General features: G+C 36.0%; 1 non-coding gene across 1 annotated transcript; it reads left to right on the top strand.

Moving 5' to 3' along the window:
* Positions 1-23,924: 23,924 nt before the first annotated feature.
* LOC123847223 (U6 spliceosomal RNA) lies at positions 23,925-24,026 on the top strand. Its single transcript, XR_006791472.1, has one exon. It is a non-coding gene; the product is annotated as a U6 spliceosomal RNA (small nuclear RNA).
* The last annotated feature ends 783 nt before the right edge of the window (positions 24,027-24,809 follow it).

Genomic DNA, 24,809 nt, shown 5'->3' with positions numbered 1-24,809 from the left:
CATTCATATTTCTTTTCATTGCATTCATGTGGCTCATTCCACAATACTTCTAAACTGAAGTAAATTTTATACTAGTATATATATATCACTATCGATACCTATTTTCTATTTATGTAAAACATTGTCATGATCTTTGTTTTCCAAGACTTCTTCCCTCCCCAGTCTTTTTTTTTTTTTTTTAAGATTTTATTTATTTATTTAAGACAGAGAATGAGAGACAGAGAGCATGAGAGGGAGGAGGGTCAGAGGGAGAAGCAGACTCCCTGCCGAGCAGGGAGCCCGATGCAGGACTCGATCCTGGGACTCCAGGATCATGACCTGAGCCGAAGGCAGTCGCTTAACCAACTGAGCCACCCAGGCGCCCCCCTCCCCAGTCTTTTATACCCCAATTTTATTCTTCCTCTTTCTAACTGCATCATTCCAAGGTCTCCTCAAATAGAATCTTTTCCTACTTATTTAGTAAACTCAACTATAAGGAACATATCTGGAAGACCACAAAAGAGAAACAAGCAGCCAGCTGAGCAACTGAAATCTAGAACAAATGCCAAAGTTTATGCAAATTGGTTACGGAATCACACGGCCTCTGACCTCTTTAGTAGATTTTTATGTGACTTGTATTGACTTTCATTATCTATGGTTCTCAGCTCACACCAGCGGTTTTAGTACACTGAAGAAAATTACACACAGCCCAATGTGCCCTAAAACTGCAAAGCATTAAAGTAGGTGACTGACATTAGCCTTCTGTGACCAGCTCACGTGACCTCAAGGGGACGTCAAAAGTAAGAACCAGAAAACCAGTCAAGTAGATGTATGCAAGCAGAACTTTGTTTTTTGTTTGTTTGTTTTAAGACTTTATTTATTTGACAGAGAAAGAGACAGCAAGAGAGGGAACACAAGCAGGGGGAGTGGGAGAGGGGGAAGCAGGCTCCCCGCTGAGCAGGGAGCCTGATATGGGGCTCGATCCCAGGACCCCGGGATCATGACCTGAGCTGAAGGCAGACGCTTAACAACTGAGCCACCCAGGCACCCCAGCAAGCAGTACTTTGTAATAATCAGATAAGTTAGAAACATAATGTGTTAAGATGATCTAAGGGTCTTTCTCATGTCTCTGTGGAAATCAGTAAACCTTCATTTTTTTCAAATGAACAAATTATATCTCGTGACACGCAATTATACCTTGGAGAGCGGCTTGCAAGCAGCTACCTCCCTTCCCCTTTCTGCATAGAATCTCCTGTATGTGAACAAGCCTGGGAGCATTTCTTCAGAGCAATCTGAAAGACTGTTTCCTGGGCTACCGTCCTCAGTAAGACAACAAAGTAATTTAATCTATTTTGACGATGGCTTTTTTTTTTTTTTTTTTTCAGTTGCCATTATAGATGTAACGGCTGGGGTTAGAAGTACAACAGAAAGATCAAGATGGAAAACCGCAGAAGGCAAACCTAGGAAACACACAGAAGCCTAACATTCAGGGGCCATTTAATGGAGGTGGGAGCCAGCCCAGGTATCTCTAGGACTTGAGTGGTCTTTCCATATTAGAACATAACTCGTACAATTATGAACGGCGGTCACCAAGAATGCATACAAGTATAATTAATCATTGATTCGTTTACTCATTTGTTCATTTATTCACCAAGTGAAACACATGAAACAGATCTGTCGATGTCCCTGCTTCATTCACCCCAATTGGCAAAAACACAAGCTAACTGGGAGCAAAAGGATTTTGTGGAAATTCTTGACAGGTGGGAGGCATACCTCAACAGACTATACAGTGGATAATTTAAAAATAAAGTATAGAACTCTACACCTTGAGTCACTTCAATCATTTCAACTAATGAGAAAACATACTCTCTCCTGACCCTAGGTACCCTCAATGTCCCCAGCTCTGCTTGTTTTCTTCCTTTACAGAAAGTTTGACCCCATCCTCTTCCTCACCTTCACACCCACACCATCTGACCTTGCCTGGGACCTTCCAGGGATTCATTAAGGGATTTTCCTAGATAAAGACCCATTCTTTTGCTGAGAAGAATTTCTGTCTTTAGATGGTAAATACAGTAATTTTTGTCAGGCCTCTACAAGAATAGTATATTTAAGAAATATGATCCTGTAGTAATGTTTTAAAATATTTAAAATTGCTTTTTTAAAATTTTTTATTTATTATTTTATTATGTTAATCACCATACATTACATCATTAGTTTTTGATGTAGTGTTCCATGATTCATTGTTTGCGTAAAACACCCTGTGCTCCATTCAATACGTGCCCTCTTTAATACCCATCACCAGGCTAACCCATCCCCCCACCCCCACCCCCTCCCCTCTAGAACCCTCAGTTTGTTTCTCAGAGTCCATAGTCTCTCATGGTTCGTCTCTCCCTCCGATTTCCCCCACTTCATTTTTCCCTTCCTGCTATCTTCTTCTTTTTTTTCAATATATAATGTATTATTTGTTTCAGAGGTACAGGTCTATGATTCAACAATCTTAATTCACAGCGCTCACCATAGCACATACTCTCCCCAATGTCTATCAAAAAAAAAGATAAATAAATAAATAAAATAAAATATTTTAAATTGCAAGGATTTATTTTCTGAAATTATCAACGAGGCCAAAGTATATAAAGGTGACATGTTAGCAATACATTACTATATTAATAAGTAAAAAGTCTGTTTATTTGTTCTGCTGTGCTGAGTACAGAGTCGGTTATAGATGGTTCCTTAGGATTCCTAGAGTCACTACAGTCTCCAAAATTTTACCCTTAAAGATTGCTTCCATTGGTGAAGCACTGCCCTCTTCAGGCAAAATTGGCAAAAGTATCAATTCTCACTAGACAACATACTGGGGTCCGTTAACATCTGCAATGAATTTAATTTGTTAAGATCAGAACCTTTGTGAGGTCAACCATACAAAAACAAAACTCTAGGAAATGACACAAGTCTTGCCCGAATCTGGGTAACTTTTAGATAAATTAGTGAGGTTTTTCATTTGTTTAAAGGCTGAATATGTATGATATTTTTTTTTAACTCTCTGCAATCTCATAAACGATAAAGCCAAAAAGAAAGAAAAGAGTACTTTCAGACTTGTGCAATGCACAAACTCATTAGAAATTATTTCAAAAGTATCAGTTAGGTCCACAGTGCCTGAAATTGTTTTCTCCTCTTAGTAATAAACAGCAAGGCGTTGTCAGCTTATTGAAATGAGAACAAATCTAATCTCAGAGAAATACATTCCTAAATATTACTTAATTAGCCTTGCACATTGTTTTAAAAATTAAGAGCATTGCAATGACTGATGAGAGATCAAATTCTATTTAAAGGAAAGACTTCAGCGGCTAAAGGCAAACTCTACTGTGTTGTTCTTATAAAGAGAATGTAAGTTCGGGAGCCTCTTACAAACCTAAGTTTCATTTGTGCCCTCAATTCTTCATTGTGGAATGAAGCATTGTGGAAACATAATGACCTTGTTAATTGCCTGTTGATTCCCACAAAAATTTTAGGTGTATCTGTACCTTTTATAAGACTGCTTTGTGCTATCTTGTTATCAGCTTATTCATTCTGAGCATAAATTTTAAAAATTGCTTCATATGAGTCCCCGATCATATGGGCATCTGGAATGATAAATTTGGAGTCATGACCCTTGGCAATGAATTTCAAGTTGTAGACTCTCAGAGGAAAACCATAACGCCTCTCAACATGAGAAAAGTCAATACTGACATCTGGAGAAAGAACATGCTATGTGCCAATAATCAAGACAGACACATCCCAAAATATAAAACTACAGCTAATTTTTAAAAGTTAAATTTAAAAAATAGGATAATTGTGTCAGAAAATGTTTCTGTGACTGTAGTTTCTACAAAAATCTAAGTATATAGAAAGAACAGATTTCAAATTAAACATTTAAAAAATCACCAATATTGAGTTTTGTTTAAATCATGGTCCCTATAAAATTATATATTAATTTAACTACTTCGGTCATACAAAATGGGTAACAATTAATCTGCAAGCTTGAGAGTTATTTAAAACTTGTTATAAAACTAATTTGAAATGAACAGTAGGTTCAAAAATATCAACTTTGACCAGTAGATGCACAATGAAGAAAACTGAATTTGGAATGGAAAATGCTGGATTCAAACTATATTTTCTTTATATTTTCTCATAAGGGGTGTGATTAGTGAAACAGACAATTTTTGAAGCCAAAATTTGGATTCGGTCATTGGCTCTACTCTTTACCAATTCTGTGCTATCCTGGACATTTGCTTCTGAGTCTCTTTTTCATCATCTATTAACAGAACTATATTTCTTATCTCTCAAGGGTGTTGTGTGGATTACCTCAAACAGCAGATAGATATTCTGTATCATAATGGTGACACATAATAAATGTTCAATAAATGTCAGTTCTGTTTGTGTCTCGTTCCCCTTCACTTTTGGAGGCATACTTTCCTTATCTCTAAAATTGGAGCTATAATAAAACTAACATAAATAAAGCTAGTACACTATTACTAAGATAATAAAATGAATATATATTTTACTTGAAAATGCTTTTTAAACTGTAAAGCTATGCTACCCTTTAGAATTTAGGGTGGAGAATGATCATCATACATTAATAAAAGAGAGTTCATTGCTTATCCATTATCACCTACAGTGATGGGTATAGTAAGAAAAATATATTACTAAATGTAGAATAAAAGGATTTATCACTCCAGTAAAGAAATACCCCATTCAGAGTACTGAAATCTATATTATTTACACTATGCTCACCAAGTTTGTTCTCATAGTTTCATGAGTAGACTTCCAAACAGGGTCAATTCCTCATTCAGTCTCAATTATCATGCCAAGTTTATCCATCCTTGTAAAATCTGTTAGTATATACCTAGATTTTTAAATAAGTCTCTTATATGTCTAGTTATGTGATACAATAGTAAAATGATTCATAAAGTTGAGTGTCTGATACTAAATGTGAGGATTTAATATTACGACAGCATGAAGAACAAAATACAATCTCCAAATGTAAAAGTGAAATTCAGGACCCTCCATTAACTGAATTTACATGTAATTCCAAATATTTCTTCCAATGGTTCTTCTCACTCAATCCAGATCCTGTATTCCAAGCTATTTTTTATAGTCTACATTTTAATTAAATTTTAAGATATAATTTATGTACTATAAAATGCACCCATTTTAGTTACACATTTTGATGAGTTTTCACAAATGTATACACCCGTGTGCCTACATGCATGCAGCTTTCACAAAAAAGCGACATAGAATAAATCCATCCCCACAGAATGTTCCTGAGGGCTTATTGCTAGTACACCACTAACCCAACCAGGCACCAAAAACACCTGCTCTGCTTTCTATCTTTTCTAGTGTTTTGTTTAAACAGAGGTGTACAGTATGTTTTCTTTGATACCTTCTTTAAATCAGCATACTATTTTGAGATTCATTCATGTTTTTGCATGTATCAATTGTTGAGTCTTTCTTATTGCTGCGTAGTATTCTATTGCATGAATATACCAGGGTTTATTTATCTATTTGCATTTTGATGGATAGGCTGATTCCTATTTTTGGCCATTCTGAATAACACTTCTATAAACATTTGTATACAAGTATCTGTGTGGACATATGTTTTCATTTCTCTTGGACATATGCCTAAGTATGTAAATATTTATAAATGTTGTTTAACTTTTTAAGATATTGCCAAACCAATTTCCAAAGTCATTGTGCCAATTTACATTTGTGTGGGATAATTGTATATCCCAACATTGTGTGGGATAATTGAAATCTTAATACTGAATCTTCTAATCTATATGGCGTACTTCTCTATTATAGGTCCTTTTATTTTCTCTCAGCATTGTTTTGTAATTTTCCATTTCCATTCTTGCATGTATTTTTTTAAAAATTATCCCTAATTATTTCATGTTTTATGCTGCTATAAATCATAACTTAAAAAATTACCAATTTCCATTGCTAGTATGTGTAATACAATTAATTTTACATATTGATTTTGTGTCAAATAACCTTACTAAAATCATTCTTTCAGCTACTTGTAAATTTCTAGGATATTTCTGCATACATGATAATATTGTCTATTAAGAAAGATTTACTTCTTTTTCCTAGCATGTATGCTTTTTTCCCCCTTTTTCTTAGTGCACTTGTTAAGACCTCCAGTACAATGTTCAGTTTCAATGGTGAGAGCAACATCCTTGGTTGTTCCCTATCTTCTGTAGAAAGTGTTCATGCTTTTATTCCTAAGTAAAATTTTAGCTTTGAAATTTTATAAATGTCTATTTTCAATGTTTTCAAGTTGAAAATTTTTGATTTGCTAAGAGTCTTTATTATGAGTGAATGTTGAATTTTGTCAAATGTTTTCTTCTGCATTATGGGGACAATCATGTATTTTTTTTTTCTTTTATCTGCTAATATATTAAAGTATGTTGAATGGTTTTCAAATGTTAAACTTTACATTCCTGGGACAGATTCCACTTGCTTTAACTATGTTATCATTTCAATATATATTTTTTAAATTTGATGCTAAGAATAGGAAAAATATTTTTGCATCTATGATCATAAGGGGTATTAGACTGTGGATTTCTTTCTTTTTGATGCCATTTTCTGGTTTTGATACTGTAGTAATGCTGGCTATACAAAATGATTTGTTAAGTGTTTCCTCCTTCTGAATTTCAGCCTGAGTTTTGTAGAACTGGTATTTGCTTTCATTAAATGCTTGGTCAAAATTAGCAGTGAACTTACCTGAACCTAAAATTATCATTAATTAAAAATTGATTGATTCGGGCACCTGGGTGGCTCAGTTGGTTAAGCGACTGCCTTCGGCTCAGGTCATGATCCTGGAGTCCCGGGATCAAGTCCCGCATCGGGCTCCCTGCTCGGCAGGGAGTCTGCTTCTCCCTCTGACCCTCCCCCCTCTCATGCTCTCTCTCTCTATCTCATTCTCTCTCTCAAATAAATAAATAAAATATTTTTTAAAAATTGATTGATTCTATTGAGAGATAAGTACTCTATTTCTTTTTGACTCAGTTTTGGTAAGCTGCATTCTTGAACAAATCTGTTTATTCCATCTAAGATAATAAACTGTCATAAAGTTGCTCATGATAATCCCTTAATGATAGCCCCCTTTCATTGTTGATATTGAGAATTTATGTCTCCTCTGTCTTTTGCTTTGCCTTGATAACAGGTATATTTTCCCATTTTTTGGACCTTTTTATAAAATCTGCATTTGGTATAATTGAGTTTTTAAAATTGTTTTCCATATTTCATTTTGCCACTTTCTGATTTTAATCTCTACATTATATTTATCACTTCCTCCCTATATTACTTCAGACTGAATTCACTCTTCTTTTCCAATTCCTTTTTTTCTCCTCCCCCTCCTTGCCCTTTCCCTCTCTTCCTTTTCCTCCTCCTTCTTCATGGCATAAGATGAAAGTTTAGATTATTGATTCTTTTTCTCTTTTTTTTAATTGTTTTTTAATTTTATTTATTTATTGGTCAGAGAGAGAGACAGAGAGAAACAGAGAGAGAGCACAAGCAGGCAGAGGGAGAAGCAGATTCCCCACTGAGCAGGGAGCCCGATGTGGGGCTCGATCCCAGCACCCTGGGATCATGACCTGAGCTGAAGGCAGACGCTTAACGACTGAGCCACCCAGGCGCCCCCTTTTTCTCTTTTTTAATAATAGTGTTCAAAGATAAATTTCCCTCAAATCTCTACTTCATTAATATCACACAAATTTTGATATATTTTCTTGCTATCTTTATTCAGTTCAAAATATTTTCTACTTCCTGTTGTAATTTCCTCTCTTATCTGTGAGTTGTATAGAAGTGGGCATTATAAATGCAATATATGTTAAGGAAAAAAAAAAGAAGAAGAAGAAGAAGGTAGCAGGAGGGGAAGAATGAAGCGGGGGAAATTGGAGGGGTAGACGAACCATGAGAGACGATGGACTCTGAAAAACAAACTGAGGGTTCTAGAGGGGAGGGGGTTGGGAGGATGGGTTAGTCTGGTGGTGGGTATGGAGGAGGGCACATTCTGCATGGAGCACTGGGTGTTATGCACAAACAATGAATCATGGAACACTACATCTAAAACTAATGATGTAATGTAGGGGATTAACATAAGAATTAAAAAAAAATAGCATGTGAACATTATATAAGATTGTTTTATGTATAAACCTTTCTACATGGGTGCCTGGGTGGCTTAGTCGTTAAGCGTCTGCCTTCGGCTCAGGTCATGGTCCCAGGGTCCTGGGATCGAGTCCCACATCGGGCTCCCTGCTCGGCGGGAAGCCTGCTTCTCCCTCTCCCACTCCCCCTGCTTGTGTTCCTGCTCTCACTATCTGTCAAATAAATAAATGAAATCTTTAAAAATAAATAAATAAATAAATAAACCTTTCTACTTAAAATATGAAAACAGATGGTAGTGAACTAAGCAGAAATAAATCATGTTATGCAAATATAAAAAAAAAAGAAGTGGGCATTATAGTTTCTCCAATACTCAGCAATTTTTCATTCTTTCTGTTTATTAATTTCCAGTTTAATTCCAATTGTCAGTTAATACATTCTGAATGACTTCTACTGTTATGAATGTATTGAGATTTGTTTTATGGGTCATCATGTGGTCTATCTCCATAATGCTCCATGTGCAGTTAAAAGAACGTCCATTTTTTAAGTGTGGAATGTTCTATAAAATATATTAGAAAAACTTGGTTGATAACCTTTATATAAATCTCCCCAACCCTAAAGATTTTCTCTGTACTTTTTCTATTAATTACTAAGTCGTGAGTGTTGAAAACTCTTATTGTAGACTTGCCTATTTTTGCTTTCAGTTCTGCCCATTTTTACTTCATGTATTTTGGAGCTATGTAGTTAAGCATATAACCAGATAGAACTGTTTTTCTTCTTGATAAATTGATTTCCTCATCATTTTGAAGTGTTTCTTTTCATCCTTGGAAATATTCTTTGCCATGAAGTCTACTTATTCTGAAATTAATACAGCTACTGCTGCTTTATAATGATTAGTGTGGAATATAAATATATAAATTAGATATATAAATATATTATAATGATTACCTTACTTTAAAATTTCTACTTTCTTTACAATGATTGATATCTTTGTCTTTAAACCTCTGCTTTAACCAAACTATGGAGAGAGCCCAAATGTCCATCAACTGATAAAGAAGATGTGATATATATACATACACCATATACACACACACACTAGAATATTAATAAGCCATCAAAAAAATGAAATCTTGCCACTTGCAACAATGTGGATGGAGCTAGAGCATATTTGCTAAGTGAATTAAGTCAGTCAGAGAAAGACAAATACCATATGATCTCACTCATATGTGGAATTTAAGAAAGAAAACAGATAACATATGTGAAAGGGGAAAAGTAAAAAAAGGAGAGAGGGATACAAACCATAAGAGACTCTTAACAATAAAGAACAAACTGAGGGTTGATGGAGGGAAGTGGGTGGGGGATGGGCTAGATGGGTGGTAGCTATTAAGAAGGGCACTTGTTGTGATGAGCACTGTGTATTGTATGTAGGTAATGAATCACTGAATTCTACTCCAGAAACCAATATTGCACGGTATGTTAACTAACTAAAATTAAAAAAAAAAAAAAAAGGAGATGCCTGGGTGGCTCAGTCGTTAAGCGTCTGCCTTCGGCTTGGGTCATGATCCCAGGACCCTGGAATCAAGTCCCGCATTGGGCTCCCTGCTCTGCAGGAAGCCTGCTTCTCCCTTTCCCACTCCCCCTGCTTGTGTTCCCTCTCTCACTGTCTCTCTCTGTCAAATAAATAAATAACATCTTTAAAAATAAATAAATAAATAAAATTTAAAAAAAAAAAAAAAACACAGCCACCAGATAACAAACATCCACATGAATGACTCTAGGCAAGGCCAATAGAAGAATTGCCTGGTAAACCCAGCCCAAACTGCTTGCCCACAGAATCATGTGTAAATAAATGTTTGTAATCTTAAGCCAGAAAAACAAAACAAAACAACACAACAACAAAACCCTCTGCTTTAAGTTAGAATGATTAGATTATTTGTGTAATAAAATTTTTAATATGATTGGGTTAAATCAACCGTATATTCCCATAGATCTTTTGCTTTTTGTTTTTTCCTGTCTTTTAGAAATGAATTGTGTATGTTCTTGCATTCCATTTTATCTTATTTATTAGCTTATTAGCTATACCACTTTGACTCATATTTTTAATAATTGTTATCACATTTTGGTTTCTCTAAGAAGCAGCCTCTGAGACAGAATTTAAAGTTTATTAGGGAGTACCTGTAAGATTAACACCTGTGATGGAGGAAGAAGAAGGATGGGGCAGAGAAAGAAGCCAGATGTGATATAATAGACTGGATAACTTCCCCTGACCCCACAGAGAGTTACGGAGCTGAAATAGTCCATCAGAATTGTCCTGTTTTGAGCTGAAATTCCCAGAAGTTTATAACTACACTTTGGTCAGCCATGCTAGACTATTTTACATATGCCCCGAGGTCAATAATAAGGTTCTGTTTTGTTTTGTCTTCATTTTGGATAGTTTATTTTACTGTGTATTTTAGTTCACTGATATTTCCTTCTGCAATGACTAATCTACTTATAAGTCTACCAACTGAATCTTGCATTTTTAGATATTATATTTTTCATCTCTAGAAGTTCTTTTCAGTTCTTTTTTCCATGTGTTCTTTTCGCCCCTCACTCTGCTCCCAAAATATCTTTAAACATATTGAGCATACTTAAAACATATTCTTTAGCACTCTAGTCTGCTAATTTTATCATCTCTATTATTTCTGGCAGTTTTTATTGACTAAACCTGTATCCAAATGTGCTTAATATTTTTTTTATTGGATGTATGATATTTTGATCATTACATTTTGGGGTGTTGGGTTTTGTTTTCTTCCTTTAAAGAGTTTTGGGAGTTTAGATTTTGTTTTCTTTCTTACAGAGTTTTGAAGTTTACTTTTGTAGGTAATTAAGTTACTTGCAAATCAGGTTGATCTTTTGGAGGCTTATTTTTAAGCTTTTCCAGAGCAGATCTACAGCAGCCTTTATTCAGGAATAAATTAGCCTTAATAACAAGGATTGACCCTTCTTGGGATTCTACTGATTGCTCTTCGAAAATTGTTCAAAGTGGTCTCCACACTAGCTGGACTTCAAACTTTTCCCAACTCTGCTGAAGACTGGGAATTGTTCATATTTATGAGTCCTGTCATCCCCTTTCCTTTATGAGGCTTTACCCATATATGAGGTATTCAGCTAAAGAGTCAATGGGACCCCTATTGTGATGTCTGGAGCTTTCTCCTCAGGGTGTCCTCTTTTCAGTGCTCTGCCCAGCAAATTCTGCCTGTAGCAGTTTTCCTGAACTTTGATCTCTATCCCCCTCAACTCAGCAAAGCATTGGCTCTGTCTTAGCTCCTTATCCCTGCATGATGATTCAGAAATTGTCTCTGAGCAGAAATCTGGAGCAATCACAAGGTTTGCCATGTTTGTTTCCCTTCTCCCAAGAATCAGTCCTACACTGCTTATTGTTCAATATGTGGCAACAAGTTTTATTATGTTTTGTCATATTTATTTTATTGTTTAAGGAGGGAAAACCTGGACCCCCCCCCAGGTCTAGGAGTAGAAGTGTTTACTAATTATTCTTTTTTCTTCCTGTTACCTCCTAAAAGAGGCATGCAATGTATCCCTCAGAGCACTATAGTGGGTTATTGGATTTCTTTTCTTTTCTTTCTTCCTTCTTTCCTTTCTCTCTTTCTTTCCTTTCTTTCTTTCTTTCTTTCTTTCTTTCTTTCTTTCTTTTTCTTTCTTTCTCTTTCTTTCTTTCTTTCTTTCTTTCTTTCTCTTTCTTTCTTTCTTTCTCTTTCTTTCTTTCTTTCTTTCTTTTTCTTTCTTTCTTTCTTTCTCTTTCTTTCTTTCTTTCTTTTTCTTTCTTTCTTTCTTTCTTTCTCTTTCTTTTCTTTTCTTTCTTTCTTTCTTTCTTTCTTTCTTTCTTTCTTTCTTTCTTTCTTTCTTTCTTTCTTTTCTTTTCTTTTCTTTTCTTTTCTTTCTTTCTTTCTTTCTTTTCTTTCCTCAGAACCCTGAGATCAAGACCTGAGCTGAGATCAAGAGTCAGACGCTTAACCGGCTGAACCAATAGGCACCCCTATTTGGTTTCCTTTTATTCCACACATCTACATGTCTCCTTCCCCCAGTCACTAATATCTTCTTTCTTAATTTCAGTGATCAACTGCCCTACTGCTAGCCTAGGTCTTCATTAAGGTTTTTATCTCGGTTAGTTATTGTGGCATAATAAACCACCCTAAAATTCAGTGGCTTAAAAAGTGGCTTTTATAATTCTATAGGTTGACTAGGCTCGGCTAGAGAATTCTGTTCCAGATGATATCAGAAGTAGCCTCAGTAATCTGGAATTCCAAGTCTGCCTACATATGGGGATGTCTTGAAGGCTGAGCTAAGCAGAGATTCTGGTATTGAGTCTCTCTTCCCTTCTTGCCCATAGTTCCATATGGTCTCTCCAGCTGCGACTAATTATTTGAGACTCATGACTCCTAAAAGTGAAAAGAAGAATCTGACAGCCTTTCTTAAGGCTTAATCACAGAACTGGCAAAGTTCATTTCCACCACATTCAATTGTTAAAGCCATCAGAGATATCAAGGATTACTATAGAGCTTCAATAATTAAAGCACTACACTATCAATGCAAAGGAGGAAAAATAAAGCAAATAAGCAGACCCCACTGCTGAAAAATCAACCATATTTTGGAATAATTTCAAATATAAAAAGAATTTGCAAAGATAATACAGAAAGTTTCCATATACCTTCACTTAGTTTCCTTTAATGTTAACACCTTACATTACTGTGATACATTTGTCAAAACTAAGAAGCTAACATTGGTGCATTACTATTAACTAAACTCCAGATTTTATTGAAGAATCACCAGTTTTTCCACTAATGCCTGTTTTCTGTCCCAAGATCTATTCAATGCCTAAAAATCCACTTCTATATGGTTATCTGATTAGGATAACATACAACGACAACCCATAGGGCATAGAATTGTCTTTCAAAAAGTGATATTGAACCAATGGATATTGTAGAGAAACATGAACCTTGACCTTCCTTTATGCCTTATACAAAAGTTCATGTGAAATGGATCATATTGTTGAGTTTGATGTTAAATTATAAAGCTCTTAGAATAAAACAGGATACTTTCTTCATAACCTTGGAGTGGGCAAAAGTGTCTTAAACAGGGCACAAAAACATCAGACATAAAACCACAAGATAAATAAATTGGATTTTATCAAATTAATAACTTCTGCTAAATAACAGGCAGCATTAAGAGATTGGAAATGCAAATCTCTCACTGAGAAATGATAATTCAATACATAGATGAAACAAATGACTCATATCCTAACTCTATAAAGGAGTCCTAAAAATTCTCCAAATCCATAAGATATAGATCAAAATGGAAAGTAAGAGGGGCAAAAGATTTGAACATATATATCATAAAGGGGATGTCTAAATGGCCAGACTATGAAACATCAATACTCACCATTAAAATGCAAATTAAAACTATAACATACCACTACACATCCACACAAATGACTTAAACCAAAATGAAACCAGTGGTGGTGAGAATGTGAAGCAATTGGAATGGTAATATATTGCTGGTAGAACCATGATATGATAGAATAACTTTGAAAATTTATTTGGCAGAATCTATTAAAAACTGAACAAACTTATTCCTTATGACCCATCAATTCTACTTCTATACATATTCTTAAGGGCAATGAGTGCATAACTTCATGAAAGGACAAGCTTTCATGCTTTATAGATAATAGCACTTTTGTTCATAATATCCCCAAATTGGAAAAATTAAAACAAATGTCCACCGATGGTAGAACGAATTTTTTAAATGTCATATATCCATACAATGAAATACATTTGGCAATAAAAAGGAACAAATCATTCATACCCAAGAACATGGGTCTATCTCAAAAGACATTATATTGAGCAAAAAACTTCAGAACAAATGTAAATGCTACATAAGTGTGATATCAACAAGATGGGGGCTTAGGAGGTCCCAAAGCTTGTCTTCTCAACAAAGACAATAAATAAACAACTGCAAAATGAGGAAAATAGCTCTAGGAAATCTCTGGACTCCAGTGAAGAAGCAGCAAAAACTTGTGGAAATGAAAATCCAAGGATGGTTGCACAGAAAATATAGGAAGCTTTTTACCCGCAACACCCTATCCCCTGGTCCAGAGAAGCTTGGGGCCAAGAGAGATCCCCTCAGAGGTACTTCACTCCAAAGGGAAAGGGAGAGTAGGAGAAACCCTAACAAGTCTCACCACCACAGACTTTTGTAAACTTTGCTACTGAGGACCCCCACAGTCTTTACGAATATTGAACCCAGCTGATGGAGCTGCCTGGAGTCCCTGCCACTGTGTCTCTTTCCTAGGGCTGGAGATATCATGGAGGTGAGACTGACCTCCAGGACCCCATTAATTGCTGTGCCCTGCTCTCCGGGATCAGGATGCCATAGAACCTCATGATCTACAGGACTAGAATTACCCCTGCTCTGCAACTCACTCTCTGTGTCCTAAGTTGGGGTTCAGATCTGCCATAACCACACCTGAGCTACTGCTGTTCTGTGATTTTGCCCTAGGCCCACAGTCAGGACTTTCACCCACCATCCCCAAGGCATGCTGCTACTGCACCTGTCTCTGGGCCCAAGCCACTGCTGCACCCTGTCAGCCTAGGGTCCATAGCACTGCTCTCCCTCAAAACTCCCAGAACCTGAGTCACTGTGGCAAACCCGAGAGACTCAAATCATGGTTCCGTGGGAGAGCTATACCACCCATACCTCAAATACCAGCACCACCACCACAGCAACTGTACCAATGCCCAAGACCCAAGTGCTACAATAGTTCCTGATGCACCTGATCCCAGAACCACAGCTCAACTGCTGCTCTAAGTGCCAACATACCAAAACTGGTGCCAAAGGGGATCTCCTTGGCTACAACTTCTTCCCACAGGCAAAAAGAGAGAACAAGAAGACCCCAGCACCTTTGCCTCCAAGGACCCTAATAGCCCTGTTCACCAGTGCCACGCACAGGACCTCTGCAGTCTTGGCCACAGAAGACCCCCAGAGTTTTCACTGATGTTGCCCTCAGGTGATGGAGTTACATGGAGAGTACCATCACTATGCCCTTCTAGGAACCAGAGATGGTGCACCCCACCCAGCCAATATCCTTACAGCCACCCTTAAGGTAAAATCTTTCCCCACAAAAGCCAGTATAAAAAGGCTGGAAGATATGACTGCTTCCTCAAATGTGTGGACATCAACACAAAGCCATCAGAAACACACACAAAAAAGCAACATGACACCACCTAACGAAATAATAATTTTCCAGTAACTGACCCCAAAGAAATGAAAACCAATGAGTTACTTGAAAAAGAATTCAAAAAATCATTTTAAGGAAGGTCATGAGACTCAACAGAACACAGACAGACAAGTCAATGAACTCAGGAAAACAAAGCATAAAAAAATGAGAAGTACAACACGGATAGAAATTATAAATAAGAAGCAAATAAAAATTCTGGATCTGGAGAATACAATGAATGAAATGAAAAATGCAATAGAGAGCTTCAACACTGGGCTCAATCAAACAGAAGAAATAATCTGCAAACCTGAAAACAGATCTCTTCATATTATCAAGGTGAAGGAAAGAGAAGAAAAAAGAATTAAAAAAGTGAAGAAAGCTTATGCAAATTATGGGATTCATTAAGCAAAACAATATTTGCATTATGGAGTCTTAGAAGGAAGAGAGAAAAAGGGACAGGAAACTTATTTAAAGAAATAATGGTTGAAAACTTCCCAAATCTAGGAAGAGATATGGCCATCCAGGTACCTTAAGTTCAAAGATCCCCAAGCATATTCAACCCTAAAAGATCTTCACCAAGACGTGTTATAATCAAACTCTCAAAATCAAAGAAAATAGAATTTTGAAAGCAGCAAGAGAAAAAAGACTCATCACATACTAGGGCCTCCTAATAATGCAATCAACACATGTAAGTACATGAAAATGTGCTTCACATCATTAATCATCAGGAAAGTGCAGATCAAAATCACAATGAGTTATCACCTCACACTTGTCAGAATGGCTGTCAACAAAAACACAAGAGATAACAAGTGTTGGTGAGAATGTGGAAAAAAGAAAATTCTCGTAAACTGTTGGTGGGAATGTAAATTGGTGCAGACACGATGGAAAATAGTATGGAGGTTCCTCGAAAAGTTAACAGTAGAACTACCATATGATCCAGCAATCCCACTTCTGGGTAGATATCCAATGGAAGTGACATCATTTCAAATCCTATCTGCACTCCCCTGTTCACTGCAGCATTGTTCACAATAGCCAAGATATGGAAACAACCTAAATGTCTTTCAGTGGATGAATGAATAAAGAAAATGTGGTATATATCTGTAGATATTTAGATATACATTATTATTTGGTCATAAAAAATAAGGAAACCCTATCATTTGCAAGGCCAATTTCATAGAAACAGAGAAAAGAATGGTGGTTGCCAGGCGCTGGGGCAAAGGGCAATGGGGAGCTACGAGGGTACAAACTTACAGTTTTGAGAAGAATAAGTTCTGAGCATGGTGACCTAGTTAATAATATGGTTCTATCTACTTGAATATCACTGAGAGTACATCTCAAGTGTTCTCACCACAAACACACAAAAAGTTAACTCTGTGAGGTGATGGGTATGTTAATTATCTTGATCTTCGTAATTATTCCACAAAACTAACATGCATAATTTCTATGTAACTAGCTATTTATTTGTGTGTTTTACACTGTATTTACATAACAACAAGGACTATGCATTTCAGTCTGTCTTTTTCTCTTAAACACTTTTTAGTTTGTAGGGATATAATAAATACCCTTTAAATTGTGTTCATATCAATACGTGCACTGTGTACCTTTTATTGTATTATTACTTTTTTAAGTTCTGGTATTCTTTTGTGACAAAATATTGAGGGTCTTTTCCCAGGTGTTTTGCAGTTCCATAAGTATTCAATAATGTTAACTAACACAATAGGATTAATAACTTCCTTAGACAAATTCAATCTTTCAAACTGATGCTCAGAACCAGGCTGGATCTGTGCCAGAGTCTAAGCCCACAGAATACAGAAGCAGGGAAGCCAACAACAAGAAATTGAAAGAGAATTTTAAAGCATGAGACTTTGTCTGCCACAGAGAACTCAATTGGATGTGTTATCCTAAAGATAATAGTAAATACTGGGATAACCCATTGGATGTGTTATCCCAAAGACAATTGTAAGAGATTGGGAAATTTTTGAGCCAAGGAATTCAAAAGCACATGAGATGAAAGGAAAACCTATAGAAATTGAAAGGCAATCACAGGCCAATACCCAACATGCACAGAGTTGGCAGCTAAGGGAAGGCTCTTCTATTTACCATCTCTGTGTTAATGCCTGTTAATCTGTATAATAGCAATCATGTGTGTGAGTGCACAAACATTAACACGTATTCTCCAGCTTTCCCCTGACTGCTCTCACCTACTCCTGCCTCCTACCCACCTCTAGGACAGGACATGGAGAAGAGAAGAGGGGTAAAAAAAAAAAAAACCAAAACCTCTCAACTGGCTTTTCACAAAACAAGTGTCTAAAGGAAGGCAAAGCAGCTCCCCTTGGTCTCTGCCTGCTGGGGGGCATGGCCCTCCTATCACACCTCATTGTGAGGGGCCATCAGGCTGGGATTCACATCTGAGTGACCAGGGGAGGCCAGGGAAGCATGACTCAGAAGGTTTTTCAAGGAAGTGAATTATCCTTAAGTCAGTGCAGGGGAGAGACAACTGCTCTATTCTTATTCCTAAAATAGCCTTGCTTTTATCTTAAAATGAATAGAAACCTTTTCATTCTATAAGTATGGAAGCACCTGCATAATATACTTTTGTGCTTCTGGTTAGATATCACTATTCTATTATTTGGTTTCCCCAGGAGCATCTGATTTCTTGGTTTCTTTTTCTTGTCTTTTGTGTATCCTTAAAAACATACTTTCCTTACACTATATTTTATACAATACCCCATTCAATGTTTTGGGAAAAAATGTGATGCACCACAATACTTATTAAGTAGTTTATAACATGATTGGTCTGGAAAGTGGAGACCAAGAAAGAAACTCGGAACCGAGCCTAAGCCAGAGCTTTACACAGAATAGCTGCTTTACAAATGTTAACTCATATTGGAATGAGAATTTAACCAAAATGATGACGCTGAACAACACTAATACCTTTCTTTGGATTATCCATGTTGCCCTCACTACAGAATTCACAATTATTTGGAATCCAAAAGTTTTTATGAATGTTAAATTAACTGGATGACTGATCATCTGCAAATTATTTTTTTTATTTTAAAGATTTTATTTTTTAAGAATAATTTCTATACCCAACATGGGGCTTGAACTCACAACCCCAAGATCAAGACTCACACCCTCTACAACTGAGCCAGCCAGGGGCCCCTGATCATAAGCAAATTAAAATATTAGAAGTACTTACACACTATGACAAATCTAATTTTGTATTTAAAAGTCATGATGATAAGAACAAGATCCACAATGAATTTTATACCACTAAGATCTTAAGGAAATACTACTCCTTTTTTTTTTTTAAAGATTTTATTTATTTATCTGAGAGAGAGAATGGGAGACAGAGAGCATGAGAGGGGGAGGATCAGAGGGAGAAGCAGACTCCCCGCTGAGCAGGCAGCCCGATGTGGGACTCGATCCTGGGACTCCAGGATCATGACCTGAGCCGAAGGCAGTCGCTTAACCGACTGAGCCACCCAGGCGCTCCGGAAATACTACTTCTTATATAATATTTTCCCCTTTAAATTTCATTCTTTACTCAAAGCCATATTAGATTGTAGTTTGGAATTTACCATGCTCTTTAAGTACAGATTTAAGCTAATCTCTTTATTGATTTGAAACAATTTTAATGAAATCTGATTGGTATATAACATTATATTAGTTTAGGTGTACAATGTAATGATTCAGTATATGTATAAATTGTGAAATGATCACCACAATAACATCATTCCCACACATAATTACAGATTTCTTTTTATTGTGATAAGAACTTTTAAAATCTACTCTCTTAGCGACTTTCAAATATACAATACAGTTATAAAACATAATCCAGTTAATGTATATTAACTATATAGTCACCATGCTGTATATTACATCCCCAGGACCTATTTACTTTACAACTGAAGTTGGTACCTTTGATATTTTTCTTACTACTGATTATTAATTATGGTCAAATCTAACATGTACTTAGTATTTTGTGGTCATAAGGAGCTTTTACATTTTTTTTATTTGCATTTTAGGAAATCTCTTTAAGGACAATATCATTATTATTATTATATTCTTCTATTTTTATAGAGTTAAGTAATTAAGAAACTTGCCCAAGAATCTGGCTGGTAAATGTCAAAATCTTCATGCTCTAAAGTCCTTCTGATTGACATTATAGCATGCCTAACTCTTGGCACCAACTTACAAAGACACATCTTCACAAGCCCCCAAAATTGTAGGTTCCAAAGAATCTAATCATCATTTCAATATTCAAAAGAAACATATTATCACTTCTATACTTGATTCCCCTTCCTTAAACACGAAAACTGTACACAGCAAGAAGTTAGAGTTGAATTATTCAAACTTTGTGAGAAATTTAACCAATCTGACTTGCTAAAGAAAGATCTGTTCAGGTTATTTAAGCAGGTGAAAAAAAAAAAATGATCTTCTGTCTGGTATCCTAAAAATATGTTCTGAGAATATTATAGAGACACAAATGCTTAGCTATCTTCTCGTGTCAAAATAAATTTGCTCTTGATTTCTAGTGGAAACTTGGAAGGGAAATACAGAATTTTAGGAGACAAGGCCCTGAATCAGTATGTAGTTCAGATCCATAGTGTACCAGGGAGGGGCTGAGTCCAGTCACTAGTAAGACAAAGAGCAATGAAAGGAGGAGAATTTTAATAGGCCCATGATTTGACAACATGCCATATTTGAGTTCTTCCCTCTCATCAGGTGAAGTATAATTTCAATCCAACTTTATACAGGAATGATGCTGTTCAATTACCACCCATATTGCTCTGGAACAGTAAATTCTTCTTCTTTTTTTTTCTTTTAAGATTTTATTTATTTATTTGAGAGAGAGAGCATGAGCAGGAGGGAAGGGCAGAGAGAGAAGTAGACTCCCCGCTGAGTGGGGAGCCCAATTTGGGGCTCAATCCCAGAACCCTGAGATCATGACCTGAGCCGAAGGCAGACACTTAACCGACCGAGCCACTCAGGTGCCCCTAGAACACTAAATTCTTATAAACTACAGCATGTAAAAAAAAAAAAAAATCTGTTCCATTATTTCATTCTAAAAATTTGGCAAAATAAAAGCTTCTTTGTCAAAAACAATAAAGATTAAAAAGAGCATTGTTAGCCTTAAAAGCTCTAACTGCCACCTCTCTGGGCCTGAAATCATTGAAATGAGGGATACATGCTTTCCCTCTTCAGAGAACATCCTTAAATCCATGGCCTGAGAAATCATGAATTGAACCCAAAACGTTAGTTCTTGCTTATCAATCTTTACAAAACCATGCATTGCCCCTAAGAGGAAAAGGGTGTTTTAATTAAAAGAACTTTGCTTCTATGGTGGGCATTGAATGCTAGCAATTTTAAAAGTTTCTATGCAAAATCAGAACCGTGAATGAATCATCATTATCATAATATACCTGCGTAAGATAAAAGAGCACCTTAAGCATAACTTTTGAGATTTTTATTGAATTACCCACTCATTGTATTTAAAGTTAGGTGAAGCACAACTATGCCACTTTGGGATATAATATGTTCGCTTACAGCAAAGCCATGTTCTACCGGAAACAATCAGAGGAGTTGGATAAAATACACCATTTGCTTGAATACATTGCAAAGTTGCTAAAGAAACTAGCCTTTTGAGAGGCCAAGATCTTGGAGAAAAGGGAACCCCAGAAATGTGAACATTTCTGCTCAGGATATTTGCTGATATGTAGCATAGAGCCAGAGGCTGATAAACCACTCCTAGGAATGAAGCAAAGATGCAGCAGACCAAGGCAAGATTTGACAATCTCCTAAGGGGAAGGGAGGCAAAATTTTGCTGCTGGCCAGGCATTCATGATTCAATGAGCCAAAATCTTGAGAAGGAAGGTGAAGGGAAGTAATGCCAAACTCAGGGGCTCTCCCCCTAACACCCCACCCCAGTGAATTTTTAACCAGGAAAGAGCAAGATGCTAAAAACTAAACATAAAGCCACCAAAAAGCCGAGGGAAGTTATCTGTAGCCTCAAGCTGATTAAGAGATGAAAATGAAGTCATACTAAATAGCAAGGGTCCTATAAAACAGCTGGTATCCCTGGAAATCTACACCCTACAATATGCGGCAAAGCAAAGGTAGAAAAATCCATTCTGAAATTGCACCCAATTTTGAGTTAAGAACCTGATTGGATTAAGGTGCTCCCAGTGATTCCTACCTTTTTTTCCATATTCAACACTTCTTATATTTTCTCTATTTTTATATTTCCTATATTTAACATTTCCTTCTCAACTGGCTCCTTCCCCATCAGCCTTTCAACATGCTCAATTATTACCCATTGTGGGTGGGGCACACAGTGGGCAGAGGGACTTTTCTTATCTTCCCACTCTTGTTTCCCACTACAGCACTATCTTTGCTCCATCTCCAATTCTCACATTGTGCTTACTCCTGCACCCAAGGTAACCTTCCTTCCGTGCCTGCCACGCCACTAAAATTATTCTTGTCAAAGACTCCAATAACTCCATAACCCTCCATGTTCCTCATAATGAACATTTTCCATCTTTGTCTCAGTAGCTTTCCATATCATTCCAATTAAAAGATTTACTACTCTTTGTGTTCTGTTCATTTTTTTTTTCCTTTTCTGCCTCTTCTTTCTAATCTCTATCAGGCATTCTTCTTTCTGTTCCTCAAACTGTTACTATAATTTTCTTTTCTTTCCAATTTCTACATGTTTTGGGCTAACTCTTACACTTACACAGTTTCAGATGTCATTTATATAAGATGTTGACTCCTAAATGTAAGCCTCTAGCCCAAGATACACTCACCATTTCCAGTTATACACATCCAACTACTGTTTTGAATCCCCATTTGGACAATTTAAATGCCCTTCAAACTCAGTATAACACAAATACCCCCTTGCAGTAAACTGCTATCCTTCAAATTTTACTATCTCAACCCAGTACCTTATATGTTGTCCCCAAAATATCTTATAAGACTGACCTGTTTCACCATCTCTAGTCTGATCTACTACCAATTTTTCCTTGGTTATGGTAGTTCCCTGCTAATAGTCTTGCACATCTACTCTTGGGATGTTCTAGTACATTTTCTACCCTGAAATCCCAGGGATGTTTTATACATCATAGATCTAATCATGCCACCCCTCCATTTAATACTTTAATAAATAACTTTCCTTAGCATTAAGGACCAAATCTCGTCACTGTCAAGCCCTGTGGCATCATGGTGTGCAAGTCTTCTTCTCTTCGTTCCATTAAATTGCCCAAATTTCAGTTCCTTAAAAGAACCATGCTCCCTTCTTCCCCAGAATTTTTTGAAATGCCATTCTTTCCTCCCAGAATGCCTTGTCTGTGGAGCTAATTAACTCCTACTCATCTTCCAGTCTTCACTCAAATGTCATTGCCTTAGGAAAACTTTTCTGGACATCGTCTGGCCATATTATGCTTGTCACACATTTTCTGTATGTTTTCCTGAAGGAGAATATATTTTTGTATTTGATTATTTCCTACTCATCACACATCCAACACCTCAATCCCAATCAGATTGATAATTCCATGAAGATAAGAACCATGTCTGTTTTATTCCTACTGTATTCCCAGTACCACATTAGTTCCTGGCAAATTGTAGATAATAAATACATGTAAAATAAATGAACACGAATGAATGAATAGATGCCTAAGAAGATACAACATATAAGTTCTTTGGGTATCCCCAGTTAGCTAGCGTATTAAGGTATAGTTGTTTGCGCTAGGCTTACTTGGATAGGCAACTTTCCTCTACAAACACTAAATCCTCTCCTACACTTGCTCCACTATGATAGCACAATGGAAACAGAGTAAAGATCCGCCATCATATTTTTATGGATTTAATTAGTAAGTCAGATTTCTCCCCTTCATATTCCCAATGCACATGCATGTATGCGCACACACACACACACAGAGAGTCAACTTCTGGGAAAAAGAAAATTGCATTATTGTACTTAGGGTACAATTTTCCCAGAATGCTGCAATTTCAAATTAGTCTACAACCAACAAATGAGTTAAAATATAGACTATTATTAGAAACTTACACTGACTCATTAACTGACCGTTTAGTTTCTGGAAAGAACTAATCCAAATTATTTTGTTGTTGTTGTTGTTTTTTCTCACAATTGTTCCTCTTTCTCCTCTCAAAACTAAAATGTGTTTAAAATTAAGATAAAATGTTGAAAATGATAGGTTTGAAATATAGCACTCTTAAAATCCTCAATTTCTAAGTACTTCAGTCTTCTGAAAGATTCCTAAGAAAATGCTTGGCTGCCATTCAATCTTCAAGTGACGTTAAGATTCCAGAGCAACTTATTTAATATGCTTACTTTCATACAGTGAAAATGGGTAATGGAACAGAGAAAACAAAACAGAGAAAGTTATTTTAATATTTTACATTGTACCCAGTGCATTTACTACTGCCCCAAATTATTTGGTGCAAAATGTTGAATATGTAAATATTCTTCATATTTGGCCTGATAAAATCAATATTTCTTTACAAATAATTGGCAACTTTCGGCAGCACATATACTAAAATTGGAACGATACAGAGAAGATTAGCATGGCCCCTGCACAAATAATTGGCAACTGATGAGTTTCTTAATACAGTTAATCAAATTATGTTCTGGAAAGAGGATATTCGAAAATATATTAATAAAACTGCCATTATTATCTGTAAGGACACCTATATTTTAATATCATAATTGCTACAAATAGAATATAATTTTGTCTCAGAAAGAAAAATCTGGAAGTGTCATGATTTAAAAGTGAAATATGTTTTCAGAGAAAAATAAGTCTTTCATTGAAGTACTTAGAAAAGGGAAAGGTTTTGATGATACTGAAAGCATTTTGGATGATTTATTCACATATACAGACAGTCCTTTCGAGGCAATCTTCGGAAGATTCAGAAAACATGCATATTTGCTTCTTTCGGAGGCCGTTGGTTTTTGTACTCTCTGATATCTTAACAACAAAGAACTGCTATTCAAATGTATTAGTGGCAGAAGGACCTGCTATTTGACTTTTTCTAAAAATCTTATTTCCTAAAAAATTAATTTAATATTTTCCTTTTGTCTTTAAGACCATAAAGCCCAATATAAAACAGTCTTTATTCAGAGTAGGTATAGAATTGATGTTATTTGAATGCATGTTGATATTCCCTCCAAATGACAGTTTATTTTCTCATTATCCACAAAATTTTCTTGTAATCATTGCTCATTTGTCTTACAATAACATCCAGCACTCCCAGTAATATTAGTGTCTTTTGTATTTGGATTCTTCTGGTTATTCCATCTATAGTATAATTTTAGGGCTGTTTAATGTATGTGAAAGACATTAAGAGTGACATTTATGTAAATATTTATTCGTATTTCCAAAGTGGGTCACCTAACTTA

Source organism: Mirounga angustirostris, unplaced genomic scaffold (assembly GCF_029215605.1).
Source record: "Mirounga angustirostris isolate CCGP_5_RB_7025 unplaced genomic scaffold, mMirAng1.0.hap1 SCAF_6, whole genome shotgun sequence".
NCBI lineage: Eukaryota > Metazoa > Chordata > Mammalia > Carnivora > Phocidae > Mirounga > Mirounga angustirostris.
This window is presented reverse-complemented; position numbering and strand designations above follow the sequence as displayed.